General features: G+C 43.0%; 1 long non-coding RNA gene across 1 annotated transcript; it reads left to right on the forward strand.

Moving 5' to 3' along the window:
• Positions 1-13,067: 13,067 nt before the first annotated feature.
• LOC137423913 (uncharacterized) lies at positions 13,068-14,831 on the forward strand. Its single transcript, XR_010983816.2, has 2 exons — positions 13,068-13,237; positions 14,167-14,831. It is a non-coding gene; the product is annotated as an uncharacterized LOC137423913 (long non-coding RNA).
• The last annotated feature ends 3,262 nt before the right edge of the window (positions 14,832-18,093 follow it).

Below are 18,093 nucleotides of genomic sequence, written 5' to 3' on the forward strand. Positions count from 1 at the left end.
TGTGAAAACATAAACTCCATCCACCCTGGGTGGCGGAGGTAATAAAAGCGGACACGTGCCGAGTCACATGGTCTATTGGCCTGAGGAATCTCACAGACGCCGGTGAAACACCGCCCGAGACCGGTGCTGCCCTTGTTTCTATATCATAAAAGAAGCTGTGCATGCGTCCGTCCATGTGTCCTTCCACGCGTCGAGGTTATACCCATTGGTTGGACAGTTTGGAGCTGTTAAATACACAATCACGATGCACTCCACATAGGTTTTCCCTGTAGTGTAAAACAACCAAATCGACAGCTAATGAGATTTTTAGCCATCTCAATTTTTTGTCTCGATTTTTTTTCCCCATGGAGCGGTTTCGTAGATATAGAAGTGCAACCTTTTTCGAGTTTTCCAAGATGGCGCCTGTACCACGTGACCTATGATGTCATAATTATCATTTTTAAAATACCACAGGAGGAGCCGCTCATATTCTGAAAATTTTGTGCCAATCAGACTAACAGTTGCAGGAGAAATTATTTTTTTAATACTGATCAGATCAAGCATTGTACTTATCGAATTATGACGTCATAATTAAGGCACAGATGACATCATCACCAAGATATGTTATTCCCCATGTGGAGTACTTGATAATGAGCCATGTTTCAATTTTTTCCATCGAGCGGTTTGGTAGATATAGAGGTGTAACGTTTTTCCAAGATGGCGTCCGTACCATGTGACCTATGACGTCATAATTATGAATAAAACATTTCTACAGGCGGAGGCGCTCCTATGGTAAAATTTCGTGTCAATCGGACCAACGGTTGACAAGAAAATTATTTTTTTAAATGCAGACACGGCACACGCACGCACACGAATGCTTACCCCGCTTTTCGCTTCGTGAGCGCAGGGTAACTATGTGGCATTCTCTCAAGCAGTTCTTTTACCACAAAGGTTACACAAGTCTTTGCTATTATTTTCCACTATTTTTTCTTAAAATTGTGAGCTGGACAGGTGACCTTGATCGGTTTTTGTGAAGTTGCTGAAAGTAGCTGATATGTGAGCAGAATGCGATAAATATTCCGTTGTTTTGATGTGGGAATACCCACTTGTTTTATGAGTGGAAGGAGGATGAGAGGTGGGGGGACGGATATGGAGGCAGGGGGAGAAGTAAATATGGGACCGATTTGGAAGGGAGAGGTTGAGGCTTTGGGGGGGGGGGGGGCGGGGGACGGTTGTTGAGGACTTTCAGTGGGGGGTGGGTAAGGGAGGTTCAGGAATTGTGGTAGGTCGAAGGAGGATGGGGAGGGGTTTGAAGGATTGAGATGGGGAAGGGATTGATGCCTTAGGGTTGGAATGGGGAGAGTGAGGAGTGAGGACTGAGGACATGGGGTTAGGATGGGGGGGGGGGGGAGTGGGAGGGAGAGATGACTTGGGTTTGGAAGGGATGGGGAGGCGAGAGCAAAGATGGGACAGAATTGTGAGGGGGAGGTTGAGGCTTTCAGGGTTTCGGTGCGAGTTGTTGCGGAGTGGGGGGTGGGTGTTGAGGGGTTGTTAGAATTGCATGTGTATGTTTACTCACTGTAAAAATTGCACCAGTTACTTTTTTGGTTGGATATTCTCTTCTACTTACAATATGTATATATATATATATATATATATATATAAAATATATATATATATATATATATATATATATATATATATATATATATATATATATATATATATATATATATATATATATATATATATATATATATATATATATATATATAAAAAATATATATATACATATATATATATATATATATATATATATATATATAATATATATATATATATATATATATATATATATACATATATATATATATATATATATAATATATATATATAAATATATATATATATATAATATATATATATATATATATATATATATATATATATAATATATATATATATATATATATATATATATATATATATATATATATATATATATATATATATAAAATATATTGTTACAGACGCGGTTTTAGATGTTATATTGACCGAGCGGTGGTGTATTTAACCGCGTCCGAACAGTTACTCCCCGATTAGAACCCGATTCCACCCGACGTTGACCAGATCGCCCCACAGATATTCAATCGGGAAACCTCTAAAGCGACCGAAAGAGAATGAAAAAGAAGAAGAAGAAGAATACGGAGGAAGAACAGATTTATTATACACACACAAGCAATGGATGGAAGAAGCAGTAACACAGCGAATCGTTAACTTACACTATTCATTTTTACTTAACCCCAAGACAACGAGCAGGACAGGACGTTCACACTTACACAGGGGATATTTCAGGCAGGTAGGGCTTGAGGTGGATTGCTTGAGAGGGAGGCAAAGTCGGAGGCAGCAGCTCTCAATTCCTCGCGGTTTTGGCGGGAAAACCCTCCGTCGCATATCCGCTGCGGTAGACGTCACGCGCTGGTTCGGCACACCTGCTCCTCTTCTTGTGGTGGAGCCGTCTCCCTCCTTTCAGCGCGTCTCTCCAAAGCTGGTTTCCTTGCCGAGTACCTCTCCTCTTTGGCTTGGAGCATTTCGCATCTCACCGCTCCTCTTGGTGCCGCCTCTTTGCTCATCTCCCAGGTCCTCTGGTAAAGCAGTCCCTTACAGTCGCTTTTATCACCTCGGGCGAAATCAAGCCGCCGGCTCCGAGGGCACGCCTACCGGGTCGCTCACCGCGGTGCTGATTGGCTGTTAGGGCTGGCTCACTCCTCCCCCCTTATGACGAGGTGGAGACACGCCTTTCTTCTCCGAGATTAGCACATGGGCAATGGCGGCCTGCGGGATTGAAAACAACTCCCATCCTTTTGAAAGGAACTTTGGAGAGCGGAGATGTTTGGGGAAATTGCAAGGGCCTATGCTTATTTTGTTTGATACAATGCAAAGTCGATCTAGTAGTCCTTGAGCCAACCGGCCATTTTTTGAAGTGAATGCTCCGGGGGGGGGGGGGGGGGGAGTAATTCTCATTATGATTTTCCATTAGACCAATGTCTCAAGTGTCAGAAAAGGAGTGATGGACATCTGAGAACGGTAGCTTAGTGCCCGGATGGACGCCATCTTTGAAACCACCCAGCTCGAAAATGCCCATTTGGTGGGGTACATTGTTGCACGTGTATCTGGACTTCTATACTAGCTATCGATGTGCGGTTGACGACTAAATATACGTCCGATGTGTACCGTCTAAATAAAAAATAATATGAAGCATTTTGTTTTAGATTAATTATTATAAAAATCAATTATCGAAAAAAAATCATATATTTTTCAATATTTTATTACTTGTACTTTTTTTAGTGAAACAACACTGGTATAATTTTCCAAATTATGCATTGTGCTACACCGTTTATCTGTCTATAAAAATAACTCAAAAACTAAAACATATCATCCACCACGAGTGTACACAAAAAATATACACAAAGAATTAAGTTAAGCACCCCCCCCCCCCCGTTTTTGTACAACCTCGCACATTACAAGTTTGTTGTCGTCAAAACAGTGTAATATACCCATGATATTGCTATATTTTCTGGAGAAGTGATATTATGGTCACATAAAAACATAACAATCATGCCGTTTTCAATATTTTATTCTGAATAATTTAAGGTGAAATTTTTTGGGAATTTTAGGCATATTTTCACCTCAATTTCAGTATGGAGCTATAGGTCCATCACGGACAGTGTGGATGACGTTTATGTTTTCTAACGTACAGTCATTGTTCTGAGAAGACCTCTAGCGATCTTTGCGTCAATAACGTGTGTAGGACTCACGTGATCGGATCACTGACTCAACCCTACGTCTCATAGACCCTGTAAGCCGTCGTATGCGTTGCTGTGGCAGGTTGTTCCATTCCCGATGTAATGCACGTTCCAATTCATCCAGATTGGCTATTGGAGGGACCATCTATTGGGACTATTGGGACTTTTGGGACTATTGGGACTATTGGGACTATTGGGACTATTGGGACTATTGGGACTATTGGGACTATTGGGCTATTGGAGGGACCAACGGAGAGCGATATGCCGAGGAAATCCTGAATACCACCGTAATCCCGCACTTCGATGACCACACCCTCGCCAGCAGACCCATCTTCATGGATGACAACGCCAGGCCTCACCGTGCGAGACGCGTCCGAGCCTTGCTGGAGCAAGGTGCTGTGACAACCATCCCCTGGCCTGCGTACAGTCCTGACCTGAACCCCCTCGAGCACGTTTGGGACATGTTGGGACGACAAATTGCGAAGATGGTCCCTCCAATAGCCAATCTGGATGAATTGGAACGTGCATTACATCGGGAATGGAACAACCTGCCACAGCAACGCATACGACGGCTTACAGGGTCTATGAGACGTAGGGTTGAGTCAGTGATCCGATCACGTGGGTCCTACACACGTTATTGACGCAAAGATCGCTAGAGGTCTTCTCAGAACAATGACTGTACGTTAGAAAACATAAACGTCATCCACACTGTCCGTGATGGACCTATAGCTCCATACTTAAATGGAGGTGAAAATATGCCTAAAATTCCCAAAAAATTTCACCTTAAATTATTCAGAATAAAATATTGAAAACGGCATGATTGTTATGTTTTTATGTGACCATAATATCACTTCTCCAGAAAATATAGCAATATCATGGGTATATTACACTGTTTTGACGACAACAAACTTGTAATGTGCGAGGTTGTAAAAAAACGGGGGGGGTGCTTAACTTAATTCTTTGTGTATATATGAAAAGGCATGCACTTTCCACAAACCGAAACTATGTCAGTTGGAATTTCCCGCCGATAATCAACCCACAGAACCCAGTGCCGAAAGTGACGTCAGTCTATTCTATATCTATATTCTATATTCTATATCTCAGTCTGAGATTTGTTGCGGTGACCTGATTAATTTCTGAGGGGGGGGGGGGGGGGGGGTGGGTGGCTTAAGAACTAAAAGTGAACATGTTAGATGGCGCCACATACAACTCTATTATAGAGTTGTATTGTGGCGCCATCTAACATGTTCACTGACTTGGATGAGTATGTCTATGTAAGCTGGCGAGCTTTTCGGATATCGGAGTAATCTAACGTCAGTCTTTTTGTTCTTTCAGCTGAGATTGCCGGTGTCGAGGCGAAACGGGCGAAGATTGAACCTGAGTCCGGAACGTGCATCCTGTGCAGCAAGAAGTCGCCACTCTCTGAACTAAGCAAGGCAGCAGGCAACAGTTCTTGGAAGACATTGTGTGACGCAGCCGCAGTTAGAAACTTTTATCCAATTCTAAAGCTAGTCCAAGAAGGCGCAGTTGAACTTCCTAATATTCCAATATTATACCATAGGGCTTGTAGATCAGACTTCACTCACAAAAACCACCTAGCTACTTTGACCAATGCAGCTAGAAGTTCTTCAGTTGATACTGGCGATGCGGTGCGACGGCGATCATCACGGGAAGAGACAGGATCAACTTCAACGGTCTACGATGATAAATGCATTTTTTGCCAGCGTGCTTCAAAATTCATAAAAGGCAGTCGTACCCGTGAAACAGTTGTCTTGGCTGTTGAACTTCGAGCAGATAAGACAATAAGAGATGCTGCGACAGCTCGCAATGATGAGAGAGTTTTGGCATTGACTACACGAGATATGGTTGCAGCTGAGGCTCACTACCACTTCTCCTGCTATAGAAACTACACACGGCCCCAAAAACCTCAAGTAGAAACTGACATTGAAGATAATATCGAGAAAAAAGAAATGATACGATGTATATTCAATTTCATTCGCACTGACTTGTTCTTGAACCCGAGGATTGTTCCAATAGTTGATGTTGCAACAGATATCCTGTCTTCAGATACATTTTCAGTTGATGTTCGTGACTCCATCAAGAAGAATCTGCAGCGCACATTACAAAGAGAGTTTGGAGAATCGCTCATCTTCTTCAATGTGAAACACCGTGTATACTTGATGCCCGATAATCTGACAAAGCGAGAGATTGCTGCAGAGTGCGTAAACCTGAAAGCAGAAGTGAAAGCATTTGAACGAACGGACGGTGAAAGTAACATTGTGCGTGCAGCTACTTCACTGCGACACCAGATCAAAGATGCTCATTACAATGAACGTTGGCCGCCTCAGCCAGCAGAACTCACTTCAGATTACGTGAAGATACCAGATTCTCTTCGTGTATTTCTGCATACTTTGATTTGTGGGAGTGGGGGTAGCTCTGCGCGTGCCGACACACTGGTATGGTCGATGGCTCAAGATATCATCAATGCTGTACACCGGGGTACCATCAGAACATCGAAGCATGTCCTACTTCCGTGGGTCATGAAAACGCTCACCGGTAATACAGAGGTCATCAGAATATTGAATCGACTCGGGCACGGATGTTCGTACACAGTTCTGGAAGAAATCGAGACAGCGCTATGCATAGACAAATTAGCAAGTGTGGAGAAAGATACAGTACCACTTCCGTCACATGTGCACCCTTCGGTCCCGACTGTATTAGCATTCGATAACATCGACAGGCTAGAGGAATCCCTGAGTGGTGGCGGAACATCGCATCGCGTCAACGGTATCATCGTCCAACCGAAGTCGCAGTCGTGTTTGCCGCCCCAACCTCCATCGGCAGTATCCAAAGCAGATAAGAAGCGATCTATCCCATCATCCAGCGATTTAGTTCCAATATACAGCGGTGGGAAACGAGAGGGCCCACCTGCAATCAAGCCTGCAGATCTTTCTGACACTCTTGCAGGCGCAACATCCCTTGCGCAGCGCCGAAATCACGTATGGATTATGACTCGCATGCTGGAACCATGCGACCAGACAATCAGTTCGTGGACTGGTTTCAACATCATGACTAGAGATCGTGTTCAGGTGACGGAAGATGTAGTTGGCTACCTGCCGACTATAAACGCGCCTGCCACAGATATGGCAACAGTGCAAGAAATCCTCAGAGAAGCTCTGAACATCATGTCATCACTTCAGCTTGAGCGTATACCGGTGGTGCTAGACCAGGCACTATTTGCTAAGGCGACCGAAATAGCATGGAAAGATGTCGATCGATATGGAAGAATCGTGCTCATGATGGGGAACTTCCATACCATCTGTAACTTCATGTCGAGCATTGGGAAAATGTTTGGAGATGCAGGCCTTCGGGATGTAGCTGTTGAGTCAGGAGTAATCGCTGAAGGTTCCATCAACAGGGTTCTGGAAGGCAAGCAATACAACCGTGCTGTGTGACTCCACAAGTTGATGTACGAGGCACTAATGCGCATCATTTGGAAGGGCTTCCAGGTGTGGATAGAAAGCAATCATCCTGACAAGGAACCCCAGATTCGAAGCACTGACCTCAAAATTCGCAGCATCAAGGAGGATGTTTGCCACGAGACTCTCGCTGCTGCTCTCGATGATGATTCATGTGTACAGAGCTTTGACATGTTCGCGAAATACCTACATTTTCTGCGAACCAAACATGGAGACCTGGCTCGCTTCTGGATGATGTATATTGATATGGTAGAGACCCTGCTGGGGTTGATTCGTGCGGATAGAGAAGGCGACTGGATGCTTCACTTGGCTTGTGTCAGAAGAGTGATCCCTTGGTGTTTCGCAATGAACAAGGTGAACTATGCTAGATATCTACCAGTGTACTATGCACAGATGACGCAACTCCACGAAACATGCCCCGAGTTGTACAGGCATTTCAATCAAGGCTACTTATCCGTACAGCTTAGACCAGGGAATCCATTTGCCAGAATCGCTGTTGATCAGACAACAGAAGAAACAGTAAACAAAGATACGCAAACAGCTGGAGGAACACGAGGTTTTAGTCTTCGACAAGGGGCTGTGTCACGATACTATCTAACTGCAGAAAATCGGGCTACTGCACTGAGGCAACTACGAGAAACTATCCTTGTGAATGGCAGCGACACATCTCACGCCAAGCACCCTGACTTGTCTACTTCTCGCATCAAACGTGATGAGTCTGGCGTCACAGCTATCTGTGATCTACTGGAAAATGACTGGACCAATCCATTCGCCGATGATCCGTCATGTCTTCTCAGTATATCTACCGGAGCGGCTGCGAGGGAGGACGTTTCTAATGACCTACTCAACACCCTGCAAAAGGGGGAAGCTGCGTATCAAAGCTTCCAGAACCGTCTTGAAGAGGGAACAGGCTTTCATGACACATTGAACAAGCTAAACTTGAAGACCTTTGGTAAGATCAAGCAGAAAGTTGTGAAGGGCACAAACAAGGAGATCGTCCTGAGAGCTGACAGACAACTGTTTGCCACCATGATACTCATCGCCAAGACAAGGAACCTCGACATGCAACTTGTCCTTTGTCACCCACTAGGGCCGTTACCATGGTCTTTGGCAAACGTTGATGGGTCAATGAAAAAAACGAACAAAGCTGCACTTGCGAAACACATGGAAGGTCTTGTGGAACCAGCCGAGAGCGTTGACAAGCGAAGTGCAACAATAATTGATGCGATGGCTCTCATACAAAAGATGCATGGCGAGAACGACACGTTCGAAGAACTATCTGACCGCATCCTTGCTGCAGCGCTTCACGCTGGTCAAGGCAGTGAGCGCATCGATGTTGTCTTTGACACATACACAGAAGAATCCATCAAAGCAGCTGAGCGTGTGAACCGCGGTTCAAATGAAGGCATCAGTTTCAGCGAGATCAGACCCGCACACAAAATCATGAACTGGCGGCGTCTCCTTGCTTGCAGCCAGACAAAGGAGAAACTGGTTGTGTTTCTGGCGGAGTCGTGGAAACATGAAACAAATCGCGAAAAGCTAGGCAACAGAACACTGTGTCACCTGTGGTGAAAAATGTGTGGTACTGACCCGCGATAGGTGGAAGTTGGTGCAAGCACTCGAATGTAGCCACGAGGAAGCAGACACGCGTATGTTTCTCCACGCAAAGCACGCCGCTACCCACTACAAGACGATCATCTTAGTGGCAGATGACACCGACGTTCTGATCATCATTCTTCATCTCAGCAGAACCATCGATAGTCAGCTCTTCATCAGACGAGGAACAAAGGTTCGAGTCAGAATGATCGACGTTGGAAAGTTGGCTGCGGTATTGGGGTCTGGAGTTTGCAGTGCATTGCCAGGGCTTCATGCATGGAGCGGGTGTGACACTGTGAGTGCTCTGGCTAGCCAAGGAAAGATAAAGGCTTTGAAGCTTGTGCAAGCGAATGAGCTGTATCTTCAAGCATTCACAGATCTGGGATCTTCGTGGAATGTACCAACAGACGTCTTCAATAGCATTCAGGCCTTCACGTGTCAGCTGTACGCCAAGAACACGAAGATCGTCGGTGTTAATTCGCTCCGTTATCACATGTTCTGTGCAAAGAAGGGCCAGATCGAATCTGGACAATTGCCGCCTTGTGAAGACTCCTTGATGCAGCATACGCTTAGGGCCAACTATCAGGCGGCTATCTGGCGACGCAGCCTTGAAAACCTACCAGACGTCCCAACACCATCAGCAGGACATGGTTGGGAACTCGATGATGGCGGTTCGCTCACAATCCGATGGATGGCGGGTCTACCAGCTCCAGATGTCGTCTTGAATCTCATCTCATGCACATGCAGAAGGACGTGTCGACCATCAGATTGCTCCTGCATACTGAATGGGTTGAAGTGCACTGTTGTGTGTAAGCTGCAGGGATGCTCCAACATGGTGCAGGATGATGCTATCGTGGCTCAGGATGCCAATGACTCTGATGGCGACTCTGATGATTAACTTTGTGTGCACTGTATATTGTATAGCATATGTTGTTCTCTATTATAATGCAGGCCAAATTGCCTGAAAATCTTTATAGACAGATAAACGGTTTAGCAAAATGTATAATTTGGAAGATCATACCGGTGTTATTTGACTAAAACATGACATGTTCAATGATACCTCCGCTTGCTTATTAGGAATATACATCGTATGGTGTTAAAATCAGCTCCATACGTCTTTCCAAACTCTAGTAATGAATAATTAATATAATTGGCGGCCATTTTGAAATCCAAGATGGCCACCAAAGTGCAGATTTCCTATGTAATAATTTCCGCCTGCTTATTAGATATCGTATGGTGTTAAAATCCTCTCCGTACGACATTCCTAACTTGCGTTATCGTCAGAATAGATAATGCCAGCGGCGGCCTAAGTCATTTTATGCCTCTTTACATTTATTTGTTGTAAACTCGTGGTGGATGATATGTTTTAGTTTTTGAGTTATTTTTATAGACAGATAAACGGTGTAGCACAATGCATAATTTGGAAAATCATACCAGTGTTGTTTCACTAAAAAAAAGTACAAGTCTAATAATAAAATATTGAAAAATATATGATTTTTTTTCGATAATTGATTTTTATAATAATTAATCTAAAACAAAATGCTTCATATTATTTTTTATTTAGACGGTACACATCGGACGTATATTTAGTCGTCAACCGCACATCGATAGCTAGTATAGAAGTCCAGATACACGTGCAACAATGTACCCCACCAAATGGGCATTTTCGAGCTGGGTGGTTTCAAAGATGGCGTCCATCCGGGCACTAAGCTACCGTTCTCAGATGTCCATCACACCTTTTCTGACACTTGAGACATTGGTCTAATGGAAAATCATAATGAGAATTACTCCCCCCGCCGGAGCATTACTTTTGGTCTGGCTCAAGGACTATAGTGGGAAACACATATTTAGCCTACATAGAATAAGGAAATACACTATTTAAAAAGATATATCGTGACCTGCGTGTAAGTTTCATGGAATTAACTAGGAGGACGGCTGCGACCATTATTTACATTACCAGGGTGTTACCATCCTTTTGTAACGTTCACATTGTAACGTTTTCACATTCGTTACACTTCCTCCAAAATTGTTACACTTCTCAAAAACCGTTACACTTCTCAAATTCGTTACACACTTCTCAAAATCTTTACAATATATATATATATAATATATATATATATATATATATATATATATATAATATATATATATATATATATATATATATATATATATATATATATATATATATATATATATATATATATATATATATATATATATATATATATATATATTGTTACGGTCCGCGGTTAAGGATGTTGTTTGCCGAGCGGAGGCACCGCGGCCTAACAGTTTCCCTGATTCACCCGATTCACCCGACGTTGGCCGTATCGCGCCACAGCTATTCAATATGGAAAAGACTAAAACGAAGGATGTGAAGAAAAGGAAGAAGAAGAAGACAAAAGGTTGAAAATACTACTAAATTTATTTACTATGTACAGGCTCAAAGAAACCAAGGAGAAGGAAAGATAATAAAATAATATACAGAAGCCTTTAGAGACACAGTGAAAATACTAGCTTATACAAACTTAATTAACTACCCAGGACAGAACAAACAGAAACGGACTCACACGGGGGATTGCAGAGTGGATTGGCTGGAAGGAGAGGGAGGTCCAACGGGTCCGGCAGCACGATCGGTGCGTTGGGCAGCCGCCGTTCCTTCGCGGCCCTGCTCAAAACCGCCGTCCAGGCCCCAAGCGGCTGTTGAGGGTTGTTGCTGCTGTGGACGCTGCTGCTGGCTAGCAAGGCGACGAATAGCAGGCTTTGTGCTTTCCTGGATGATCTCCTTTGAACAAGAATCGCTGCTGGATGATCTCTTCTCTTGGACAAGAATCGCTGCTGGATGATCTCCCTTCTCTCTCTTGGACCTTACAACTCCGCAGCTTTCCTCTGACGACTCAGCTCTTTTCATGGACCTCACCACGCAGCTCAGCCCTGGTCACTCTTGCGCGCGCGCTTTTATAACGCCTCCGGCGATTAAGCCGCCGGCCTTCAGGACACGCCCATCGGTGTGCTCACCTCGGCCCTGGTTGGTCGCGCAACCCTCTGGCTCCGCCCTTGATGACGACGGGCGGGCACGCCTTTCTTCCCCGACCCAAGCACATGTTCAATGGCGGCTTTGGAGGAGATGTAATTGCCAAATTGAGGCTTGGCCATGACGAAAGGGGAAATGGAGGTTTTTGGGAATGGGAATGAAGGATGAAGGGAATCTATCTTTTTCACTTGGTGCAATGGAGTGTCATTTTAATGGACGACAAAGCCTTAATCTTAAACACATAATAAAGATATAAGCTACTAAACAAGGGTTTTATCGTGTCCTTCAATGTGTGCTTTTATGGAATTAACTACCGGGATGCCCTTTGACCTTTACACAACACTGGAGGCAGGAGGGGCCAGACTCAAGCAATAATTCATAACAATTTCCAATACAATACAACACAATCAAAAAAATGCAATCCTCATATCCGCAACAATATATATATATATGGTATGGGTATGTGCGAGGGAGAGTGCTGTCACAATTCTGCCATACCTACGTACGTAATAAATAGATGCCCTCCTACATTTTGGAACAATCATCATCCACGACACGATCTATTGATTACTTCCATGTGAATGCAGACGGGACAGTCCAACAAGCTTCACCTCGCCATTTGGAGGACTGCGTTCTCCATTATGCAGCACTACCTGCGGCAACTGCAGTGGGGAATGCGGGGGCAAGGTTAGTTTTGAAGCAAGATTGGACTCCATCTGGAAACAAAGTAAGGACCAAACAGCTGACATCTTGGTTTTTGGCCAGCTAACGAAAGTGAGTGATGGCTGAGCGTTTCCGCTGGAGAAGGCGGTCCATGTTAAAGCGATCCACCTCCTCGCGCCATGTCGGATACATGGGGAGGTTTTTGGGGATCTTTCACCGCTGGAGATAAACGGAAATTGATTTCCCAGATCAAGTCAAGGCCGGGAGAGGAAATGCGCAGCTATATAAGGTCTGCGGATCTCCATTCAGTGTGCGCAACAGTCCCAATGATTTATTGATCCATGAAAAGAAATCGTCGCTTGACGTCTCGAAATGAGATATTATTAATATTATTATGTACAATGTGGGCCATTTATTTATTACGTACGCAAATATAGCGCATTTTTTTATGAACCTCCTGCCACCCCACCTGTCGCACTCCCTCTCCGGAAGCAACATGTGCATCACTCGTCCAAACCCACAAATTCCCATCTTCATTACCCACAATGTAAACCCCGTACAAACCCAGAAAGACTGTCGTCAACCAGACTCGGTGACGTCATGGTTATTCATCGAGCGTCCGATCTGAGTCTGGGAGGTCGGTGGTTCGATCCTTGGCCGAGAAGACTTTATAAATGGTACGAGCTGCTTCCTTGTCTGAATCTCGGCATTTACTAGGATAGGGCAGGAGAAAGCAACCATAGGTTGGTGATAATAGCGCAAGCTTTGATGACCCCAATGACCTCCTCATGCCTTAAAGTTCATAATTGTAAAGGAACTAGTATTTATTTATTCCATAATTCATTCGTTAATAAATAATTCATTCACTTCCATTCATTCATGTATTTATTGATTCACTCGTTTATTTATTAATTCATTATTTACTCATTCATTATTCATTAATTCACTCATTCACTCATTCATTTATCGATGTATTCATTGTTAATTGGAATTTTAATTAATGTGGGATGTTAATTAATTAATTTAGTTATTCATTCACTCATTCATTCACTCATTCATTTATCTATTTATTAATTCACTCACTCATTTATTTATTCATTCACTCCATTCATTCATTCATTCATGTATTTATTTCTTTATTCATTCATTCACTCATTTATTTATTTATTAATTCACTTTCATTTATCTATTTATTCATTCACTCTCATTAATTTATATATTTATTTATCCATTCACTCGTTCATTCACTCATTCATTTATCTCAATATTCATTCACTCACTCATTTATTTATTCATTCACTCCATTCATTCATTCATGTATTTATTTATTATTCAATCCTTCACTCATTCATCATTTTTTATTTTTTATTTATTTTTTATTTATCAAGATTAAATGAAAGCAGCATTTATTGGACTATTGCAGTAAATATCCCATTCTGAGAACTTCTTGAACACCCATGACTCCCGCTGTTGATTCTAAGAGACATAACCATAGCCATAAACATCGATATCAATAATGGTTTGTACAAGTGTCCCTGTTATAGGAAATCGTTGAAGGTATACATTTGATCATGTATGTCATCTCCCTCCCAATCCTGCTTTACAGTGTCCATCCACAACAGCCCTCGTCATCACCCTCTGCGGTTCCCTTCCCACGGCTGGAGGGACCGAGCACAAAAAGCATGGTTCAGTGGTGATGCAGTGCCAACGACATTCCCTTCTCCCACCTCTATAGGCCCCCTGGCCCGCTATTGTCTGCCCTCCAAACTTGTAACATCTGTGTGGAGGCGGGTGGTTCTAGCTTTCCTATTAAAATAAGAGGAGGTAGGGGAGGAGGGGGGTTTGGAAATATGGACACCGCCACGGGAACGTCTGTGAAAAGCATCGTTCGCTTTGTCCCTTGTCGCATTCCCAAGGCGCACACAGACGGCACAAGTCCCATGCCATTAGGCAAAGCGGACCGCAAGGAGGTTGCACACACTTAATGAGGGTCGGGATGATCCATAGAGTCCTCAGAGAGAACCAACTCCATGCTCCTCCCCCACATCACCCTTTTTATAGGAATATTGTTCTTATTGGTTCAAATCTGGGTATCTGGGTCTTTGCATCACAGTCAACATGAGCACCTTATTTCCTCTCTTGATTCTCTGTTGATTCTCTTGATTCTTGTTGTGTGTGTATTCTCTGACCTATGGTCCATGTTCCATATTATATGTGAATTTGTGGCATGGTATAGGTCCTTCTCCCCAATATAATGTACAAATATCCTCATCCCTTTGACTGAAGAAAAAGTATTTTGATTTCCTATGTAACTGAATGCGATCAGACTTTATTTGTAACTAGTCGAGGGAGGAAGCGAAGGGAGAGAGAGAGGAGGGCGATACTTTTGCTCGCTTTTCCCATCACGTGGGATGAGATAAGTACCCTTTCTGGTATATCTATATGCATAGTGTATATATTATCAGGAACGAAAAATATTCATTTTGCACCAATATACTAACATTATAGTTGACATACATATTGTCGTGTCCCCAGGGTTAAGACCCCAAGAGGACGAATGGCCAAAACGAGCTTTAACTCCGAGGCATATACCCAATTTGGCGGCAGTGACACGCACGGGAAGGTTCGAGGTCTTACCTGATCTGACACCCACGCAGGGGTTATCCTATCCCCACAGACACAAAAACGAACCAGGACCAGGAACCAGGTCTTGTCTTGTCTTGTCTGTCCCAGAGGGGAGAGCAGTATTCCATTGAGCTGCGGATGAACGCCTTGTTTGTGGTGAGGAGCAAGTCAAATTCAACAAATAATGATTTAATGAAAAGAAATGCAAATAACAATGAAAGGTGAGGTAAAAACTGAAATTCCTTAATAAGGGACCGTCCATCAGACTCGTATACAAACATGGGGAAAGCGAAAGTAAAAATAAATGATATTTAGTTTGTTGCCAGCCAGCACTTAACTTTACATCCCCAAAATGGCTGGTAGGGCCGGCTGTCGTTGAACCAGAGGCACCATGCGAGAAGTGCACAAGATGGCGTGGATCCGCGCCCGTAGCCAGCTGCCGGCGTGAGGCAAGCAGGCAGGATCCCTCTTTGTTTCGCTCGCGACCCCCCTCCTTCTCCGCAGAGCACCACCATCAACCAAAACCTCCTCCTTCCACATTGGAAAAGTCCCAAAGCCCCGACACGTCTCCTCAGCAGCATCCACTCGAGACGAGAGCCAGAACGAGAGAGAGAGAGAGAGAGAAAGAGAGAGAGAGAGAGAGAGCGCAAGATGGTGCAACTGCATCTTTTTTTTTTTCCTTCACTCTCGAACCCTCCAAGATGACGTCACAATCTCTGTCCAATCACCGAGCGCCACTCAATCATGAAGGCTGGGGTGTGCCTCCCCATTACGATTCGTCGACGGCGGAGTCTAATCTCCGTTCGGGAATGTTCGGATGATGTCGTTCCCTTGCCGATCAGCAAATGTGCCGGGTTTGTCGGAACTTGCGGCATTCTGAGCGAATGAGTCCATTTACAGCGCGGTTGTTGTAGTTATTGTGGCGGTCCTTTTTGATACAATAACAACAAAGGGAAAAATGACAGGGCAATTACACACTGGGGTTTATCCTTAAGCCCTACCTAACTAGCATAGCTCCACCCCTCATATGGAGACACATATACGATCTTACCTGGACAATCGGCCTAACTCAATTTACATCGAGGTGGCTTCGCGGCATACGGAGCATTCTAAACCTACACGTTCTGAACTTCATTAAGGTATTTCATCCATACCCCAAAAACATAACATTATGCAAAGAAAGCTAACATGTCCAAATCTTGTAATTTCATTATTTGATCCAGAAAAGCCAGGAACATCAGTGCAGCATGATTCTCTTCCTCCTATTGATTGGTCAAATTGGCAGGATATAAAACTCTGAAAGAGAATTTGCTTGACTTCCAAGAAATTGGTTACAATTGGAAGCTACCGTCTAATTGTCTTGCTTGGATGAAGGAGATGGGGCAGTGGCTACACTACGTGATCGGGCCGCAAGTTGGCATACACCTTGTCGTGTAATGCGGAAAAAAGAACTCATTTAAAAGGGATCTGGTGATGGCAAGGAGTCAACTGGTTAAGCCTAGTGCTGGAGATTTCATTTCTCAGGAAGCCAAGTATCACACCAACTACTTGCTTTCACTTTATGACGACATGGCACACAAGTTGACAAAAGATGATAGCGGCGGGCAGAACTCAGCAGAACAGATTTGCCATGGTATAACATTTGCAGAGCTACTATCATACAATAGAAGTATTAAGCGCCACATATGAGACAACTGCTCCTGTTTTCAAACTGTCCAATTTTTGCAGACCACGTCAGGATATGTTACCACTAAAGGTTCCTTTTAAGTAGACTGCCAGGAAACGTCAATACCTAAGTCGCTTCTTGCCCTTGTGTAAATGATTCCGGAAGGACCTGGTATTCTGTGGTACGGTCCTGAACATTTATCTTATTTAAGTGGAGTAAGTAATGTAGATTTCTATTTATTTTCTCAGGGTGTCAACAACGTTATTTCAAAGAAAAAATTTTGATGCCTCTATGTACTTTCTATACAAAAATTTCGCCATCTTGAAAATAATCGGAAGTAAGTCTCGCGCAATGTGTTTCTATATCAATATCGAATGTAAATTTTAACATTTGTGCAAAGTTTCATGCTTCTAGGAAGATCTGAACAATTATTCTGATATTAAACAGCAATTGCATATTACATCACTGAATTGGGAAAGAAACTATTTTTGAGGTCAAAAGGTCAAAGGTCAATTAAAGGTCAAACTTCTACAATCGTCAATTTTCATCTGATAAATCGTCATTTTCCATCTGATAGACTTCAGATTCAACTAATAATTACATATTGCATCACTTAATTGGGAAAGCAACTATTTTTGAGGTCAAACATCAACCCAAGGGCAAACTTCTAAAATCATCAATTTCCATTTGAAAAATCGTCAATTTTCATCCGATTGACTACAAATTCGACTAATAATATTGCATATTGCATCACTGAATTGGGAAAGCAACATTTTTTTTTCGGTCAAAAGGTCAATTGAAGGTCAAACTTCTACAATCATCAATTTTCACCTGAAAAATCATCATTTTCCATCTGATTGACTTCAAATTCGACTAATAATTGCATATTGCATCACTGAATTGGGAAAGCAACGATTTTTGAGGTCAATAGGTCAAAGGTGAATTAAAGGTCAAACTTCTAGAATGTTAATTTTCATCTGAAAAATCGGCATTTTCCATCTGATTGACGACAAATTCGATTAATAATATTGCATATTGCATCACTGAATTGGGAAAGCAACATTTTTTTTCGGTCAAAAGGTCAATTGAAGGTCAAACTTCTACAATCATCAATTTTCATCTGAAAAATCATCATTTTCCATCTGATTGACTTCAAATTCGACTAATATTTGCATATTGCCACACTGAATTGGGAAAGCAACTATTTTTGAGGTCAAACGTCAACCCAAGGGCAAACTTCTA

Source organism: Myxine glutinosa, chromosome 3 (genome assembly GCF_964187855.1).
Source record: "Myxine glutinosa chromosome 3, kmMyxGlut1.1, whole genome shotgun sequence".
Lineage (NCBI taxonomy): Eukaryota > Metazoa > Chordata > Myxini > Myxiniformes > Myxinidae > Myxine > Myxine glutinosa.